Source organism: Choloepus didactylus, chromosome 8, assembly GCF_015220235.1.
Source record: "Choloepus didactylus isolate mChoDid1 chromosome 8, mChoDid1.pri, whole genome shotgun sequence".
NCBI classification, from domain to species: Eukaryota; Metazoa; Chordata; class Mammalia; order Pilosa; family Megalonychidae; genus Choloepus; species Choloepus didactylus.
The window spans coordinates 99,789,316-99,805,317 of NC_051314.1; the positions used below are offsets into that span (position 1 = coordinate 99,789,316).

The 16,002-nt window shown below is 36.7% G+C and overlaps 1 pseudogene; it reads left to right on the top strand.

Moving 5' to 3' along the window:
* Nucleotides 1-10,500: 10,500 nt before the first annotated feature.
* Nucleotides 10,501-10,971, top strand: LOC119541341 (annotated as a pseudogene).
* The last annotated feature ends 5,031 nt before the right edge of the window (nt 10,972-16,002 follow it).

Below are 16,002 nucleotides of genomic sequence, written 5' to 3' on the forward strand. Positions count from 1 at the left end.
CCAAAACATCCCATACCCCTTATCCCATACCCTTCTATTATTTACATAGTTTTTGTGTCTTTATTTTATTACTTATCTGCCCATATACTGGAAAAAGGGAGTATCAGTCGCAAGGTTTTCACAATCACATGGTTACATGATAATAAGCTATACAGTTATACAATCATCATCAAGAATCAAGTCTACTGGATTACAGTTCAACGGAGTCAGGTGTTTCCCTCTAGCTATTCTAATACACTAGGAACTGAAAAGGAATATCTATATAATGCTAAGAATAACCTCCAGAAAGAGCTCTCGACTCTATTTGAGATCTCTCAGCCACAGAAACTTCATTTTGTTCAATTTCTTTACCCCTTTTGGTTCAAGAAGGCTTTCTCAATCCCACAATGCCAGGGCCAAGCTCATTCCCGAGAGTCATGTCCCACATTGCCAGGGAGACTTACACCCCTGGGAGTTATGTCCCACATAGGGGGGAGGGTAGTGGGTTAATTTGCAGAGTTGGCTGAGAAAGCCACATCTGAGCAAAAACAGAGGTTCTCTGGGGGTGACTCTTAGGCATACTTATACGTAGGCTTAGCTTCTCCTTTGCAGGAATAACTTACCTGTTTTCATGTGCACATTTTTTAGGGGTCAGCTTGGTAGATGGTGTCCCTCCCACCATGGGCAGTATTGGTATCTGCAGAGAAATGACACCTTGGTCTCCTGTTTGCAAGTCTTTCTCACATGAGTCCTGGGTTAGAACCCGTCCAGTCACATAGGGCGTTGATTTGCGTGTGCTGCAGCAGTGAGCATAACGAATCATTTACCCCATTGACATAAAGTATATTCCAAGTTAATTAATTTTAAATAATTGGCATCGATTGCCTAGGAGCTAAGAAGTGGGCTTTTAGAGAAAGATACCCAAGTGTGAAAGGTTTTTGTTTTGTTTTTGAACTATTGCTGTAGTTGACGAAAAGACAGTATTTGCCCTCTTCATGTTTACTTTTCTTCCAAATAGTTGTATCCAAAACTGTTTTTTCCCATTCCCATATCCCCCCCAACCCTATTAAAACAGAAACAGGGACTGACTTATGTTTAGCTCCTGAAAACGTAAAATTTGTACAAAAATATCTTCCTATGAAAATTATTTGTAATCTGTAGACTTAATACCTGGGAGATGTCTTGAGATGTAAAATCCGCATCCTTTGGGTTATGCATTTTTGTTTTCTCCAAATAAATCTGCTCTTTAAAGTTCAAAAAAAGACACACATCATATCTCTCAAAAATTTTGAAGTAGGATCTAACTCTTCTTAACTCCATCCAGTACTGTGTATTTTACTGCTTACATTTTAATAGATTCCACATTTAAAAGTCTGTCATTTCTTTCTTTAAACATGACTCCAGCTATGTCAATTTTCCTTTGCACAAGGATCAGCACAAAGTATTTCCTAGGTTTCCGCTATTTGATGCATCCCATAAACCAGTTCCAAACTTTCTAAAATACTATTTTTATAGTAACATCTTTGCTCAAGAATCCATAATGAAAGACTGGGACTGCATACCTTAGTGAAATCTAGAGTGGACAATGATGGTGATTAAATGTACAAATATAAGAATGTTTTTACACGAAGGAGAACAAATGAACACCAACATAGCAAGTTGTTGAAAATGGGAAGGTATATGGAAAAATACAATCAATACAAACTAGAGTCTACAGTTAACAGTAATATTGTAATATACTTCTATGAAATGTAACAAAGGCAATATACAAAAGCTAAATGTCAATAAGAAGGGGAGATAAGGGAGGGGTGTGGGATTCTTGGTGTTGTTGTTTCTCCTTTTATTTTATATTTCTTTTATTTCATTTTTTATTTATTTTTTATTCTTCATTCTTTTTCCTCTCCTTTCTTTGCAGAAGAAATGGAAATGTCCTTATATAGATTGTGGTGGTGAATGCATAATTGTGATTATACCAAGGACCACTGATTGTTTACTTAGGATGGATTATATGGTGTGTGAATAAAACTGTTTAAAAAATAAACAGAAAGATACAGGTGCTAGATAAAATGTGGAGAGAGGGATGTACCTATTCACTGTTGGTAGGAAAGTAAAATGATGCAGCCCATCTGGAGGACAGTGTGCTGGTTCCACAGGGAGCTAAATATAGGGTTGCCATATGATCCCGCAACCCTGTTATTAAGTATATAAATGGAAGAACTGAAAGCAGGGACACAAATGGACATTTGCACACTGGTGTTTATGGTGGCAATAGTCACTATTTGCAATGCATGGAGATGGCCTAAGGGTACACTGACTGATGAACAGAAGGGCAAATTGTGGTGTATATAATACAATGGAATATTAAGGAGCTGCAAGAAGGAATGAAGTTGTGGGGCATGCAACTAAGTGAATGAAACTTGAGGACAGTATGTTGAGTGAAATAAGCCAGAATCGAAAAAACAAGTATTATAATGTCTCACTAATATGGACTAATTATAATGTGCAAACTCGGAGAATTGAATTTGATAGCATAGGTTATCAAAGGAAGGTTTATTATAAAGGTCCCTAGATTGTAAGCCCTTATAGCAGTCACTTCTATTCCTGAGTTGTTACAGTTATTTTTAAATTCTGAGTTGCTGAGTTCTTTGTGTATAACCTGGTTGTTCCCTGGAACATGGGGTATCTGTGTGACCCCTGAGACTCAGAGCTAGAGTTCGGCAGTTATGAAGGTCAGCATTACCCCATACAGCAAATGTTAAAGAAGCTGAAAAAGAGATCAGACTTCAATTAGAGATATGAATGAAGCTGATCTGATTAGGACTAAGGCAAATCAGATTAAAGGGTAAAGGATGATATTAATTGTGTTTTAAAACTTCAATTTTTGTGGGAGACCAAAGGGAAAGAGGTTTGTATAGGTTAGTGTGATGCTCCAATATATCCCAAAGTAATCTGGGCAGAGAATAAAATAGTGTTTGCAAAGCCCCCTCGACAGACTGGTGAAAAATGTGAAAATATTAAACCTTCCCACCTGGGGAATTCCTGATATTCTCATAAGCATTGGGGACTACCAATTTAATAGTCCAAGACCTCGATCTTGGGGTTTGCCCTTATGAAACTTATTTCTGCGAAGGAGAAGCTCTGCCTACTTATAATTATGCCTAAGAGTCACCCCCAGAGAACCTCTTTTGTTGCTCAGATGTGGCTTCTCTCTCTAAGCCAACTCTGCAGGTAAACTCACTGCCCTCTCCACTATGTGGGACATGAATCCCAGGGGTGTATATCTCTCTGACAACATGGGACATGACTTCTGGGGATGAGCTTGGCCCTGGCATCATAGGATTGAGAAAGCCTTCTTGACCAAAAGGAGGAAGAGAAATTAAACAAAATAAAGTTTCAGTAGTTGAGAGATTTCAAAAAGAGTCAAGAGCTCATTCTTGAGTTTATTCTTATGCATTATATAGATAACCCTTTTTAGTTCTTAGTGTATTAGAAGAGCTAGAAGGAAATACCTGAAACGGCTGAACTATAATCCAGTACCCTTGATTCTTGAAGGTGACTGTATAACTATACAGCTTTTTTGGTGTGACTGTGTAATTGTGAAAACCAGTGACTGACACTCCTTTTATCCAGTGTATGGACAGATGAGTAAGAAAATAAAGACAAAAAATAAATAAATAATGGGGGATTAAGTGGTATGGGATGTCTGATAAGTGGTAGTTGGACGTTTATTTCAGGATATTTGTTTTTCCCATTGCTTTGCTTTGTTTTGTTTGGAAAAGTTTTCTTTATTTGATTAATAAAGTAATAAAAAAACAATAGTGATAATATCTACCCCAAAAGGTGTTAAAGGGATCAATAAAGTATAAATCAAAGTAGTTTTTAAAACTTAGAGCACAACACAAACAGTTATACGCTACCTGTTTCAAGCCTTCTCAGAAATTTACTACCACACACCAATGTATATAAAATCATTTTGCATCACCATTCTCTAGGCATAGGCTGTTACAGGTAAGTGTGTTCCTGTTTAAGGTAAATTCCCTATCCTAACATGCTGTGAACATTCCTTATCTTCTTCCTGCTTGTTCAGCCTATCTGCTCATTCCTCCCTTTTTAATCAACCCAACTGCTCAACTAAACTCTTGGTTTTTTTTTTGGTTCTGTATAAATTTTATTTTTAAAATTGCAGAATGGTTGCACAGGGAATGCAGAGAATTCCTATCTACCTCCCTCTCTGCCCACACACACACAGTTTCACCCTATTATTAACATCTTTCATTGGTGTGGTACTTTTGTTATAAATGAGGAACCAATATTGACATCTTTTTAGTAACTGTAGTCTCTGATTTACATTGGGGTTCACTCTGTGTGTAGACAGTTCTTTGGGTTTTGACAAACGCATAAATGTCTTGTATCCACCATTATGGTATTAGACAGAATAACTTCACTGCCCTAATAATGCCTGTGCTTCACCTATACATCCCTTCCCTCAACTCCATCCCCTGACCCATTGCAACAACTGAGCTTTTTACTATCTCTATAGTTTTGCCTTTTCTACAGTATCATATAATTGGAATCAAACAGTACGTAGCCTTTTCAGACTGGTTTCTTTTACTTAGCAGTATGTATTTAAGGTTCCTCCATATTTTCTGTGGGTTGATAGCTCATTTCCTTCTGTTACTGAGAAGTATTCTATTATATGGGTTTGCCACAGTTTGTCCTTTCACAGAAAGGATCTTGTTTTGCTTCCAACTTTAGGCAATTGTGAGTGAAACTGCTATATACATTCATGTCAAAAAAAAAAAAAATAGTTATACAACAACCCCTTCCTTGAATGTGATGTGTGCCCAGATTTGTTCTAAAGGTTAAAATATGAAAAATCGGGGGGTGGCTGGAGGTGGAGACGGGAAGGTAGTGAGAATGGTAACTTTACAGGAGAGATGCCTAGAAAACACTACCTTGGCCACATAATCAAGGTTAGCATCGTTTATAGCGTGCAACTCTGATATGGTGATAAGAAAGCCACTTCACCTCTGTGGTATTCTTCCCAAAATCCATAATGTCAGAGTAACCAAGAGAAGAACATCAGACAAACCCAAAATGAAGAACATTCTACAAAACACCGGACCACCTCAAAACTGTAAAGGTCCTAAAAAAACAGGGAATGTCTGAGAAACTCTTACAGAGCAGATGACCATTAAATGTAATGTGGTATTCTGGATGGGATTTTGGAACAGAAAAACAAAATCAGTGGAAAAACTATTGAAGTCCAAATAAAGTTGGGGGTTAGTTACAATAGTATGCCAACATTAGTTTCTTAGACATGAAAGGTACACCACAGTGGATATAACATGTTAACAATAGGATAAACTGGGTTGAATAAACACATAAATGGAGAAAATAGATAGATCTCCCATGCAGAAGAATTCCAAATAATTTATATTGATACTCCACCCTCTAGGAGTGGGAAAGGAATTCCCTACTCCTTAAGTATGGTCTGTGTTTAGTGACTTCTTTCCAAAAATTATAGTATGGAAAGGGGAGGAAAGAATAACTCTACAGTGGAGAAATCTGACAAACACTGCCTCAGCAGGGTGATCAAGTCAATATCAGCAGTGCTAAGTCAGGTTGACAGTATGTACTCTTCATATGCTGTGATGTCCTTTACCCCATGGTCTCTCTCCCAAAAGCTTATAACCCCAGTCTAATCATGAGAAAAACATCAGAAAAATCCCAGTCAAGGGACATTCTATAATATCCCTGACCAGTACTCCTCAAAACTGTCAATATCATCAAAAACAAAGAAAGTCTAAAAAACCTGCATAATCAAAAGGAGTATAAGAAGGCATGAAAACTATATGCAATGTGGTATCCTGGATAGTATCCTGAAATCAAGCAAAGACATTAGGTAAAAACTAAGGAAATGTGAATAAAGTCTGGATTTTAGTTGATAATAATGTATCAATACTGGCTCACTAATAGTAACAAATGTATCATACAAAGGTAAAATGTTAAAAACAGGACAAACTGGATATGGGGTATATGGAAACTTTCTGTACTCTTTTCCCAATTTTTCTGTACATCTAAAACTAATCTAGAGTAAAAAATTTATTTAACAAACCAATAAAATCCCTATCGAAGAGTCTACAATGATATCAATGAGATAAAAGATACTCCAATAATAAAATGCTAATAAGATTGTTATCTAACATTTGCACATAAAGCCTCTCCGTTTATCCAATTTCTAGACAGAAATTACATTCCAATCTTTAAATCCCCTTGCAAATTAAAGTCCAAAGACCACAGGAATTAAAATTAAAATTGAAATCAATTTTATTGTCTTTCTTAGAAAAAAAATTGTTTATCCTGTCAGATTCCAGTCTTTTGGATCTCTACAGCCTTTGAACTCTAAACTTAATTGGAAGAAATTTCCATCAGAATGATTAACAGGTATTTATCATATTGGAAGGTGGGGGTCTTGGGGTCCATCTGTATACAGTTTTTGATAGCACTTGTGACTTGCCTGCCTTCTGAAAAAGTATAGAAGTTTACAATGGTCGCAGTCCCACTCACCTACTCTTGGATGAGTTTTGACCTCTAGTAGCTATTTTCAAAGCCATCACATCTTGAGAGTAGACACTTTCTGTCCTGTGCCATGGTGGTTACTGCCAGGATTGCTTAGTTTGGAATTGCTCATGCCTTCTGGGAAAGGCTCATCCTCATCTCCGTAATTCTTTCAACTAGAGAACTACCCTCAAAAGATTCCAGAACTGGAGCTGCTCTTGATGCTTCTAAAGACCATAAACATCTCCCTCATGTGCTTTTCAAAACAGATGTCTTTCAGTACCTTGCAAAGTTTCCAATTTAGAGGAGCATTTTACTCAGATCCATCTCATCTGTAGACACATGACATGTCTCTAGTGTTTCATTTCCCTCCGCTCTTCTCCTTTAGCAAGAAGCTCAAATGAGTTTCCAATAATTTAACCTACTTCTGAAAGTGGTTCCTTTCCTTCTCTACAACAGGAAGAATCAGCACTATTTCCTGAAAATGAGTAACTTCCTTCCTTGTACTTTCTCTTTGGATTTTAGTTGACATTTATTTTCCTATGATATTCACCTAAATTTTGTTTTGTAAGATTTCCTACAATGAGAGATTTGAAATCAGTAACTTCTGGGTCTATGAAAAGAAACCATTGCTTACAAAATTGTGTTCACTTTCTTTCTCCTGAGATGGATAATCTCACCCATGAGGCGGTCTTTTCTTTATAATCTATCCCCACCTCGGCTGCACTTGATTATCAAGGCAGAAGCACCTGACCTGAACCTCCTGCGCTATTCTAGCTTTTCTTATATACGCACCCAGGAAGTTCAAGGTCAAACTGCAACAACCTACACACTAAGGCTCACTTAATCAGCACCTCCTGAAACTTTCACTTTTGTTTAAGGTCAGTTTATTGGATACTGAGGATTCAGTCACCCAGACCCCATTCTATACTTCCTCTAATTGGAGAAGTTGGAAAGTTACAAGCTACGCTCACCAGACTGCCTTGCAACTAGGATTCCCGATGCAAATGAGGTTCCACCTATTAGATGAACTCTAATGAGGCTGGGAAAATAAAAATAAGGTAGAGGTGACTTTACTGTGGCTCTTAGCTATTGTTTCTGGCCAACAAGGGTATAGAAATGTGAGGCTTCCCTAGAGTTCCAGTGTCCACTCTCCAGCTTCCTGAATATGAAGAGCAATTGTGTTGGTGGCATTAGCTACCTGCTCATAAGTATGGTGTAAGAAGTAGTAGTTTTCCTGGTGGACAGCCCTATATTGCTCTGCAAATCTTCCCAGGAGACCCTATTAAGAACCTAATTGTTTTAGCACGTCCAATAATCTTCAAAGCATCTATATATTTCATCAGTTCTATGATCTATATTTTTTCATATTTTTACCTTTCTTAAATTTGGGACACATCTTACAATCTATGGCATTATTGATCTTGCTATTAGCCATATAATACTCATAGCAGCTTTTTGAAATCTTCCACTGACAGCTTCTGTTAAGACCAAGAAAACACCAGCATCAAAGCACTTTAGTTCTAATGAAATGTGTAATTTCCTATATAAATCCCATCACACTGAAGATCTTAGAGTGTTTTCTGTTCTCTGTACTAAACCATCAATGAAAGAATGGGTGAGACTCCTGTACCATTTGCTCAAGGACCCCCTGCCTTTCACCTCTTCCCAAATAAAGCACTCCTTCCTTGTGAAAAGCCCATTTTAAGCTGTAGTGACTTAGTGTGAAAATCTAATATGGCTAGTGTTTAATTCTAAAGCTGCCTGCCTAGATTATAGCTATTCAAAGTGGGCCCCTCAGCTGTAAAAGCCAGCCACACAGAGTAACATAAACCATGCCAAAGTTCAAAGACTACATTAGAAAAAGAAACATCAAACTAAAAATAGCCTAGTCAATGATATTTTGGTCAACAAAAGCAGGCTTTATCTATCTCTCAAAATTCCTTCCACATTTGCAAATAGTTGGTGTGGTTTTTTGGGGGAATAGGGAGGGTGGCAATAACTAGCACCATTTGAGAGAAAGAAAAAAAAGACAGATAAACAAAGATCAAGCTATCAAATTCAGTATTAATAAAGCTCTGGTCATAGAATATGGCTTGGGCATTTGGCAGCGATGGGCTTCCTAATACTAAAACCCAGAATTAGACAGGCATGCCATTCACCACAGTCAGCACTGAACAACCTCATTTCTTCACATATGGGGTCCTTCCCCTTAAACATACAGCATAAATGTGTTTCCTGTAGGCAGCAGTTTCCCAACATTATGTAAGGAAGTTGGGATGAGATCCATGTGCCCAATTCCTTCCTAAATCTCAGCAACATTCACTAAATAAGAAAAGAAGGAAAGACATGAATAAATGGCAAAAACATGGCCTAAAACCTCAAATAGGCTGTAATCTTCATAAGGGCAGGGACTTTGTCTTGTTTACTGCTATTTTCTTGGCACCTAGAACACTTTCTGGCACTTAGTGAGGTTCAATAAATACTAGTTGAATGCATATAACAGGAAAGCACAAATGTAGATTTACGTTAGCCTCTTACTTTTTCCCTAAAAGTGGGCTAAAACTCAGAATGAGTAAACAAAATATCTGACCACATTATGTTTCCCAAGAAAAATATTACCAGAAACTAGCATCATTTATCCAGAGGAGGTGGCATTCAGCTCAGCTCCCTCTTAACCCCATACCTCTACCTGCTGTCAATAAGTTTCACAGAGCAAAGAAAATGCAAAGAATTCCATTAGAGCTTTGTCTGGTCCAAAACATTCCAAATGCTTCTGCCTGACCAATAGTCCCAATTCTCTGCAGTTTCAAATTATAGATTTAGCCATTTTAAAAACTAAAATTAAACATATTTTTTGTCTTTTATCTATAGATCACAAATAATATAGAGGCATGTGCAAATGAAAAGGTATTGCACTGACTCTAAAAGAACTAAAGAAACTGTAATGAAATGCCTATATTTGTATAAATTGTATCACAAATCTTCCTGTTTTAGGCCTGACCCAGAAAAGGGGATGATAACCTTCACATTGCCAGTAAAGCTGCCAGATTATATTTAAACATTAGAGATCTTTACATGCAGGCCCTGTGTGGGGAGAGAGATCTGCAGGAAATTATGAAGCAGTGTGAAGTCTTCTCTGTCGTTCAAAGTCCTTTGGTATTTGTCAGTTCAAATTCACTTAAAGCATTATTCAAGATAACTTAGCCAAAAGTTTTGCAATATCATTTGCCAATGTAGATGTGAAAAGAAGGTGAAGAAAAAATCAAAGTGGAAAAACATGTTATTGGGCTTTTTCCTTTGTTTAAGCTTTGAAGTTTTGTTATTGTTGTTTGCCAGGCACTTGTTTAAAATTTGAAATTGTATCAAAGTCAAAAGGTAATACATCTTCTATTTGACTGCAATTAATATTGAGATTCCACATGTAAATTACCTGACTGCATTAGTAATATTTGATACCAAGTGGCCAACATCTGACAATTTAGATGAGCATTTAACATCTCCCATCAATATTCTTTTATTTGGAATATGCACCTCTATATTTTTGTCTTGCCTTTTTAATTTCATATTAGATTGTAAAAGTTCTAGAATATTGTTTTATTACATATAGTACAAAACAGTACCTGCATATGTAATAGTTTAAATAATTAGCATTCAAACTCTACAGACATTTCAAGGTAATTAAGAGTTTGAAAGATTTTATCTTCTGTATAATTTTCTCAACCTGCAATACATTTCAGTTAATAAATGAGAACTTCTTTATTACCTATATAACATAAAAAATCTATAATTCCTATTAAATTCCAAATATTAGTGCTTCTTATTTTGAGAGTATTTGAAATTAAAATGGTAAAGTTTCAGTGGCCTTTCAAAGATAATCTAAGGAGGACTTTATAACACTGTACTGGGTAGCTGACTGTTCATCATTAAAAACAATGAGGGAAAACTCTTTTCACAAAGATGGCGCTGAAAGCAAAGAAGGAAGCCTCTGCCCCTCCCAAAACTGAAGCCAAAGCAAAGGCTTTGAAAGCCAAGAAGGCAGTACTGAAAGGAGTCCACAGCCACAAGAAAAAGAAGATCCGCACTTCACCCACATTCCAGCAGCCCAAGACACTGTGTCTCAGAAAACAGCCCAAATATCCTCGGAAGAGCGCCCCCAGGAGAAACAAGCTTGACCACTAGGCCGTCATCAAGCTCTCCCTGACCACCGAGTCAGCCATGAAGAATACTGAAGACAACAACACACTTGTGTTCATTGTGGATGTCAAGGCCATCAAGCACCAGATCAAACAGGCTGAGAAGAAGCTCTATGACATTGACGTGGCCAAGGTCAACACCCTGATCGGGCTTGATGGAGAGAAGCAGCCTTATGTTCAACTGGCTCCTGACTATGATGCTTTGGATTTTGCCAACAAAATTGGGATCATCTAAACTGAGTCCAGCTGGAAAATTCTAAATGTAAGTTTTTTGAACATTAAAAAAAAAAAAAAAACTGAGGAAAATGGCCCCAAAGATCTCCAAATTAGACCACGTAAGATTCACAAGGCCTACAGAAAAGTTTCCTACATAGCCAGTCCAGGCCTCCATTTTGAACTCCAAATCTATATTCACAATTGCTCCAGAACCTCTCCCCAAGCCAACATGTCTGCAATACTTGCATTTAAAAAATAGGACCCTAAAATCTAGGATAGGGTCACTGACGAAAATAAAGACACAGGCCTCATATATGCAGCTGTGCTAATGGTCACTATCTCAGACTTTCTAGGCCATTTGTTTCCCAACTCAAAACTGACTTCTCAGTCTCCTTCCCAGCTTGCTAGAATTAAACAGGCACTTACACATACTCAGATCTGCCAAGGGACACGTAGCAGCCTTTAATTCCATGACATTTTAAAACTAAGCCATACACATCACTCATATCACTAAGGCGGAATTTCCATTTTGGAAGGTATATCCATATGCTACCCAAGAACCAGTCTTAGCCTCTAATTTCTTTTTCTAGCTGCTTTCTTAGGCTCACATGCAAACCCAAGGCAGCTGGGCTGCAGTGGCACAGGAAAAGAAGTCTTCAGGCATATTACAAACAATTCACTAACATAATACATTTCTGCTGAATTGCAGCTGGTCTGAATAATTTAATCACATCTTTTGCTTTGCTGATTATGAGTTCATGTTTTCCTTTTGTTTTAGCAACTCAATAGGTGGAAACCTAACTCACACCATCTGGAGACTTAGGGTAAATCTTTGAAAAAAGGTCTCTCAAAGAGCCTGAGAGCAGAACATCCTCCCCCAAAAGAGTTCTTCTTGTGCTCCCAATTGGTGACCGTCATTGCCTTTCACCCAGTTTACCAAGCTGGAAGGCTGCAAGGCATCCTAAATTACTACCTCCCCCCTTACATATGTATGCAATTAAGGATAAAAGTCCAATCAAGATTGCTTCCTAAATAACCCCAAAATCCATTTCCTCACTGTCATCATGAGCACCAGGACCTCTCTAGCCTGAGGTAAGATTTGTGGCTCCATATAACAATTGTTTACTTGTCTGTTTTCCACATGCCTATGCATTACTCAAAGGCATGGTCTCATTTTTTTTCTATTTCCTTGGCCAGCAATAGCCTCTGGCACATAACAGACATTCAATAGATATTTGCTGAATGAATAAATAAATGAGGCAACAAAGTTTGAATTCAAACTCAGATCCAAAGTCCATGATCTTTCCACTTAACCTCAATCATTCAGCTATATGAGTGGTATATCCTGAAACAGGCATCTTGGGAAGAGTTATGGCCATTTTATAAGCCCCTTTCTGAGACCCATTATATTTATCAGAGGAAGGGAAAGTGTTGCCTGCTAAAGGTGCAGGTGTTAACCTAATGCTCCACTGCTGCAGACAGATGGTCTGAGTGCCACAACAGACATGAACAAAATGTGCCCAAAACAGGAATGGAAGATTCAACCTTCAAAATCTGCAGAGTCGTCTGCCTATTGATAGACGGATTACAATCGCATCAGAGGCTCTTTAGGTGAAACACAATTACAAATGTGGAGCACAGCTCCCAGCTTTGAGGTCTATGGATTTTCATACTGACAAATGAATATGGCTGATTTTTTGGGTACGTAAGAAAACAAAACTGTCATGTGAAAATTTAAGTTCTAAAGCAACTGTTCTAAATACTTTTTAAAAGCTTCACTGAGTCATTTAAGAAACATCTAATACTATTTAAAAGAAAATGTCTACATATCTAAAATTTTCTTTGCAATATTTCTCAAAAATATATTGTGTATTAAATTCACCTGGGGAGGTTTTGGGGGTTTTCCGTTTGTTTTTCGTGTTTTTGTTGGTGTTTTTGTTGTTGTTGTTAATGCAGATTCCTGAGTCTCACCCAAGATCTATTAAGTTTGAATCCTTTCATGGTTAGGTCTGGGAGCAATAGTTTTAAAAGTTTCTCAGATGATTCTCATTGACCAGCACTGCTTCTGTGAACTAGTATGGTGAAACAATCCTCCAAGGTATTTTTTTAGTCCTGCTAGATTACATAACTGGACAGTTCTAGGTGTGACATGGTAGTTATACAACACTTATTTATTAGAAAATAATTTTCAAGCTCTAGATTAGGTTGTGAATATTAGCAATTTTAATTTTAACTTGTAAGAATGAAGAACTTATTGAACTTCAAGACTGAAGAATATAAGACACAGTGTATCACTACACAAAAGTATAAGACTCCTGAAAGTTCAACAGAGCCTAAATTAATGAGTAAAACAACATAAGTATAACCCCAAATCTATACATTTAGTGGTTGTCCATTCACCATTGTCTTCATTATTTGAATTTCCCATAAAACTAGACAAGGCATCACCAAGGCTGGTAACAGAAGACTATGATGTCTCCCCACTAGAATGTCCCCTGACTTTCCTGACTCTGCGTTATTTAACCTTCATACTCTTCTGACAAGTCTGCACATGGCAAGGGTCATTCCAGCTACGGTTATTCAGCAAATATGCAAGTATTGCATGTTCCCTGTATTTACCCATAGCCACAGCTGAATGATGAGCAAGGAGGAGAAATTTGATCTGGGCCTCTCTGAACTTAGACTCTGTTTATGTGCTCTTTTCACCTTCAGTTACCACTCAGAGGGCCATTTGTATTTTAAAAGGTATCCAGTGCATGATAGGCAATCAATCAATGTGAGTGAAGAAAATGAATAGGTATTTTTGTGTACTATAATTTTCACAACTATTTGTGAAGTATTTATTATTGTATGGGAAAACTGAGAGACAGGAAAGTTGAAAGTGTCATGAGATTAATAAGTGACAGAGCCAGAATCCAGTTCACTATTTTATAAATCTGAATCCAGTGTTCTTTTTAAAACATCACTGCTTCATATCAACAAATTCCACACAGAAAAGGACTCACTTAAAGGGCTATTTGACAGAAGAACTCAGACAATGCGAGAGCCCCATATAAAAACAGCCTCATTCCAAAACAAGCCGAGAGATCACTCTGGTGGGCACTCTTACGCACACTTTAGACAACCTTTTTTAGGTTCTAAAGAATTGGGGTAGCAGGTGGTGGATACCTGAAACTATTAAACTACAACCCAGAACCCATGAATCTCGAAGACAGTTGTATAAAAATGTAGCTTATGAGGGGTGACAGTGGGATTGGGAATGCCATAAGGACCAAACTCCACTTTGTCTAGTTTATGGATGGATGTGTAGAAAAATAGGGGAAGGAAACAAACAGACAAAGGTACCCAGTGTTCTTTTTTACTTTAATTGCTCTTTTTCACTCCAATTATTATTCTTGTTATTTTTGTGTGTGTGCTAATGAAGGTGTCAGGGATTGATTTAGGTGATGAATGTACAACTATGTAATGGTACTGTAAACAATCGAAAGTACAATTTGTTTTGTATGAAAAAAAAAAATAAAAAATAAAAAATAAAAAATAAAAACAGCCTCAGTTTCCAGGAAATAACCTGTGGAACACCAGTATCATGTACAGAATTCAGATGCATATTTCTATGCAAACTGGTCCATAATTTCCAACTTTTTGAAAAATCCAGATCCCTCAGGATTGTTTTCAAGTTGTTGTACCCCAATTTCTGGGGTAATATTGAGGCAGTATCTAAACGTGAGAAGTCAAGAAAGAGTAACATGTCTGCCACAGTAGTTTTCTTTCCCCAGAACCATAAAAATTTGATAAAATCCAAGGGTTTCCTGGTTTAGTAAACATCTTATTATTCTTTTCCAAGAATTAATCGTTTCACTTCAGTATTCATGTCCAAACCCTGATTATGTAAACTTAAGCTGAAGGTTTCATTGCATATACAGCTTTTTTTTTTTTCCTGCAACTCATTTATATTTTAAATGAAACTCATAAGACTTTCTTGATTCTACCAGGTCAGAAGATGACATAGGGAAATAAGTAACTGAACTTATGCTGCTATATATTTTAAATTCACCATCTGCTAAGTGGAATTATATATTACTAAATAGATGGTATCAATTCTGCTGAAGTATTGTTAAATGTCGATTTTCAAATAACAGAAAATTAAGTAAAATAACATTTCATTATTTTAATGGCTGATTTAACAAATTTTTTAAAACAAATGCTACTACATTTTTCAATGATTGATTGCTTTAATAGCTTTTCATTTTAATCTACCACCAATTTTTAAGGGACTCATCAGTTAAAAGTCTCAAGTCACTAAAAAGGAATAATATTAAATATTGTGCAAATACAAATATTACAAATTTTAAAAAGAAATAATTCTATTATTCCAATAAATTCTAGATGCATTTTGCTTACCAGTAAAGTTAAAACATCTTGGAAAACATAATACAACAAATTATTTTTTAGCATTTGGGCTTATAATAGTTACGTAAAAGACTCTATTTATAAAGTGTCTTCATTCTCTCTATACACAAAGAGGGCACAAACATACAAACCACTGGCATCATGATGTGTAATTGTAAAATGGGGTTTAATGAGAAAAGAATTTGTAAGCCAAGTAATCTCTAAAAGCACTTGATTTCCCAAACTCACATTATCTCACATAGTGGTGGGCCAAGGACTGGCAAATTCTACATTATGGAAAAGGTACCAAGAGAAAGATCCTGCAAGAAAATTAATTTGATGCATTTTTAAAAGAGGAACAAACTTCATTTCAGTATGCATTTAGTTCAGCCACTTAGTCAAACAGGAAATAAATGCTGTGTTCCTGATGTAGATCATAAACTGGTACAGACACAAGATATAAAAGAGAAGAAAGATTTCAACTCCCTGTACATTGAATGAAAGTCTCATTTAGCCAAAAGCAGAGCATCCGACAAATCTCTGAACATTCCTTCTTGAAAATTGTGTTTTATTTTCCCCTACAGCTACTCCCCAAAGAAACAAAAACTACGTTTGTTTATCTTAAATAAAATAAAATTCCAAAAGGATCATAAAAGCTATT